Below are 4,969 nucleotides of genomic sequence, written 5' to 3' on the forward strand. Positions count from 1 at the left end.
GCTTTACCAAAAATATGCTCTGAGACTTCTACTTTGGGTGACATAAAGTGAAAACAGAAAATAGGCCTGCTTTTAGAATCATCCTGTCCATTAGCGGTGGGTGCTCACATTTTAGGGGACCTAAGACCCCCCTGGAAATGCTGACAAATAACATGTAGGCTCATTTAGAAGCTGTATCTTGGACCAGAAGAGTGCATTATTCACAAGCAACTTGGGCCACTCTGACATAGCAGAGGCCTCAACCACTCTGGGCAGGACCCCCTGACCTGCAGCCTACCATGAAAAAAAAAAAAAGGAAGGGAGGGAGGGAGGGAGGGAGAGAAGAACGGAGGGAGGCAGGGGACAGAAGTTCTTCAGTTCTTACTGGACATGGGAAGGTCTGAAATAGTAACCACTGCACTCTTCCAACAACTTCACAAATTTCCATTCTTATTTTTTAAAGCTCTTCATGTTTGAATTCAAAAAAATCACTACTAAGTAATGACAGTTTTCAAAATCGAGTAAGGCTCCCGCCCTCCCGCGAGCGACCTCACAGCACCCATGGCGCGGCTGGAGAGCTAAGGACTCGGCTCCAAGGGGCCCGGGGGGCGCCTGGGCGCCCTGAGGTGACAGGGAAGGGAAGGGGCAGGAGCCGGGCTGAGGCGCCACCGCCACTGGGAGGACGGAGCCGCGGTGGGGAGCGGATCTTTTGAAGATGGTTTGGCTGCCTGGGAGGTTTGGAGATCTGATGCTAAGATGAGGACTCATACAAGGGGAGCTCCCGGTGTGTTTTTCATACATTTTCTTTGCTTCGTGTCAGCCTATGTCTCAGATGAGAATCCAGAAGTCATGATTCCCTTCACAAACGCCAACTATGAAAGCCACCCTATGCTGTACTTCTCCAGGGCTGAGGTGGAGGAGCTGCAGGCTCAGGGCCTCGAGCTCGCATGAGCACATCGCAGCCCGACTCACCGAGGCTGTGCACACCATGCTGTCCAGCCCTTTGGAGTACCTCCCCCTCCCTGGGATCCCAAGGACTACAGTGGCCGCCGGAATGAAATCTATGGGAACAACCTGGGGGCCTTGGTAATGTTCTGTGTACTGTTTCCCGACAACATCGAAGCCCGCGACATGGCCAAGGACTGCATGGAGAGGATGGCAGCGCAGCCTACTTGGTTGGTGAAAGATGCGCCTTGGGATGAAGTCCCACTTGCTCACTCCCTGGTGGGTCTTGCCACGCTTATGACTTCTTGTACAACTATCTGAGCAAGACACAACAGGAGAAGTTTCTTGAAGTGATTGCCAATGCCTCAGGTTGTATGTATGAAACTTCATACCGGAGAGGATGGGGCTTTCAGTACCTACACAATCACCAGCCCACCAACTGCATGGCTTTACTCAAAGGAAGCCTCATTCTCATGAATCAAGGGTACCTTCAAGAGGCCTACTTGTGGACCAAACAAGTTCTGACCATCATGGAGAAATCGCTGGTCCTGCTCCGAGAGGTGACGGATGGCCCCCTCTATGAAGGAGTTGCCTATGGCAGCTATACCACCAGATCGCTCTTCCAGTACATGTTTCTTGTTCAGAGACACTTTGACATCAACCACTTCGGCCATCCATGGCTTAAGCAACACTTTGCCTTTATGTATAGAACTATCTTGCCAGGATTTCAAAGAACAGTGGCTATTGCAGACTCAAATTACAACTGGTTTTATGGTCCAGAAAGCCAGTTGGTGTTCCTGGATAAATTTGTCCTGCGTAATGGCAGTGGAAACTGGCTGGCTGACCAGATCAGGAGGAACCGAGTGGTGGAAGGACCAGGAACACCATCCAAAGGACAGCGCTAGTGCACTCTGCACACAGAGTTCCACTGGTACGATGGCAGCTTAAAATCGGTTCCTCCTCCAGATTTTGGCACCCCTGTATTGTATTACTTTGAAAACGAGGCCCTAGGTTCGATTCCCCAGAACCACATATACAGAAAACGACCAGAAGCGGCGCTGTGGCTCAAGTGGCAGAGTGCTAGCCTTGAGCGGGAAGAAGCCAGGGACAGTGCTCAGGCCCTGAGTCCAAGGCCCAAGACTGGCCAAAAAAAAAAAAAAAAGTCAGGGCCTAGGTAGTGTCCTTTAGCTTTCTTTTCACTCAATGCTAGTACTCTGCCACTTGAGTTACAGCTCCACTTCCAGCTTTTTGGTGGTTAATTGGAGATAAGAGTCTCACAGACTTTCCCACTGGGCGTGCTTCAAACTGCAATCCTCAGATCTCAGCCTCTTAAGTAGCTAGCATTACAGGCAAGAGCCACCAGTGCCCTACTTAACTAAGAACTTTTTGCCAAAGCTAGGATTATTTTGGAGGAGGGAAAGTGGGAGGGACAATTGTGTTTACTTTTAGGAATAAGTCATGAAATCAGGAGTTAAAGAAACTTTCCATATCTTGAAAGTAGGCCCTACATAAATATACACTTAGAAGCAAATTCTTCATTGATACATCTTTTACTTCTCTCTCCAAATGAAAGAAGAAAAGCCTGATTTTCCTATGATGGCTGCAATTTCAAATCTCCATGCCCCAATTGTGGGCAATTATTTATAAATCACCATCATCATAAAATTAATTAGTCTCTCACTATGTGATGAGTAAACAGCATGAAGTATAATAGTTGCATAGAACTTATAAGATGGATAAGGTTAGAACTTATCTCTGGGTAGTAGGATGATAGCAGTTGTTTTTAAATTATAACTTTAGCTAGCCACTATTTTTAATTACTGCAATTGGCATGTGTTGTTCATCCAATTAAAAAAAGCTAACAAGTAGAATAAGAGCAATTATGGCATAGTCTGTTATTTGTGAGATGTATTTAAAAATCTCAAGAGCCTCTGCTTAAGGGGGAAAAATGCATTATAGGAAAAGAATCCCTGTAAAAGAAAGCAATCAATACTGAGAGAAGGATAGCCCACTACTTCAAACTGATAAGAGCACTGATTGCCTTGAAGCTTCTAAACACCTGAAGGAAAGCAGGGGGGACCATAAATCTCTACTTTGATTCAAAAGGAAAATCAGCCCTCAAAAGTCCCCGTTTTCCTCCTGAGATATGATTTGTCTCTTTCTGATGAATTGCAAAGGAAGACAAAGCTGTAGGGTATCCAGGACAATGAGAAGGAAAAATAGGTACTCTCCACTAAAAAGGAAGTGAGCAGAAGGTAGCACAGACTCTCCCAGCTTTGTCACACAAAGGACTTCAAAGGGTTTTGGTACTCGGAGAACTGAGTTAAGGGCCTAACTAATTTAGGTAATCCTACAAAAAATGCTATGAAATAAAATGTATGCTTCTGAGACTTGGTGGAAAATCAAGGTTAAAGCATCATTTGGAAATGGTGTTCAAATGAAAGCAGTTCCAGATGAATGATGATTAATGTAACTGCCATTTAACTTAGGACACATGTAGCCACCTGTGCAGAAGTATGACTACACAGGAAATCCCTGCATCCACTTTCTCTCTGGCTTGGTTGATGATGCCTGGGAATCCTGGTTGGGTAGAAACTGGGATCTTGATCCAGGTGCTATGTGACACCTGGCCTCAGGATGGGTATTATGCACACAAGGCAATGCTCAGCTTCAAAGTTTGCAAGTCCAGACCGGGATGGAAACAAAGGCAAAGGTCACACATGGCATCTGGAAAACCTACTCACCGTTTCTAATGCCACATCTGTCAGCATCATCTCGACTCACTAACTCCACACTCACTGTCCCATGACAAGTGAATCTTATTACATCCAGTCAGTCATCACTCACCTCTCCTTGCCCCATTCTCTCAGCGAGCCCTTGGCTAGCTAAGTAACTGGGCAAAGTATGTCTTAATGATGCAATTCATAAGTGGTAGTGGCTAGAACTGGGCACATGACCAGCTCCACTGACAAGCTGTGTGATGTTCAGTGAGTTCCCGTGTAATGTCAGGCTAATACCTCCCAGGTTTGCTGTGCTAATTAAGCAAAGTAATACACATATAGCCTAATGCAGGGCTGCTGCCCAGTCAGTACTCATCACAACTTTTGAATCACTTAATCATGGATTTCTTTAGTTTTATCAACTCAAAACAGCTAAGAAGTGTTTCTATATACCATATTTGCCAGAGTAGAGTACTACCTGGAGCTGGAACAACTCATGGGGTCCATGATATTACCATCTCATGGGAAGAACTGCCTCTCAGATCTCTGGCATTTTTGTGTAGAAAGAAAACAGAGCTAGAGCGCTTGTATGAGCATTAAGTCTTGGGGTGCTTTTCATCTAACAAAGCAAGAGGGCCATAAGGTCAGATAAATAAAGGGGCTACCAGGTACAGTTTTATCACACGTTGATAATGGAATCTCATGATTACTCAGTACAGCAGACAATTATGACTTCAACAGAGGGCAGTAAATGTCTTGCCATGTCTGGAACATGCAGACACTGAAAAGCAACCAGAGATAAACTATGACCAGGGCAGCGGGAAGGGGAAGACGATTCATGTAGCCAACATTACCAACACAAGACAAGAACTCAGAGGACAAACGGAGGAACCATGGCAAGGGTAGAGAAGGGAGAAAGAATGCAACAGGGTTTCCACAAGAATAGGAAGCCCTTGGAGTCGAACAACATGGCAGAGTCAAACAAACAATATGCCAGGCATGAGATATTCTTGGAGCAACAGTCTTTGGGAGACTTTCACACTTCAATGAGTCTTACCTCCACTTCAGATCAGGGTCCTCCCTCCATGACTTCATCTGAGCCCCCTAAGTCCTCCCAACTCCCCACTCTCAGTGGCAGCTCAGGCTTCATCCTGAATGTTAGGACAGGGTCATTCAGTACCCACTGTGAAACATGCCCAGAGGATTTCAGTAACAAATAGACTTTACCAAAGCCTCAATGCTCTGGAAGGTTGTGTCTCCTCTTCCCATCTCCTGTCACCTTCCTCTCTCATCTAAGGGTACATAGAATGCCTGCTCTGTGAAGG

The 4,969-nt window shown here is 45.9% G+C and overlaps 1 pseudogene; it reads left to right on the forward strand.

Moving 5' to 3' along the window:
* The first annotated feature begins 720 nt into the window (after window positions 1–720).
* LOC125345530 lies at window positions 721–4,550 on the forward strand (annotated as a pseudogene).
* The last annotated feature ends 419 nt before the right edge of the window (window positions 4,551–4,969 follow it).

Source organism: Perognathus longimembris, unplaced genomic scaffold (genome assembly GCF_023159225.1).
Source record: "Perognathus longimembris pacificus isolate PPM17 unplaced genomic scaffold, ASM2315922v1 HiC_scaffold_5843, whole genome shotgun sequence".
In the NCBI taxonomy this organism is placed as follows: Eukaryota; Metazoa; Chordata; class Mammalia; order Rodentia; family Heteromyidae; genus Perognathus; species Perognathus longimembris.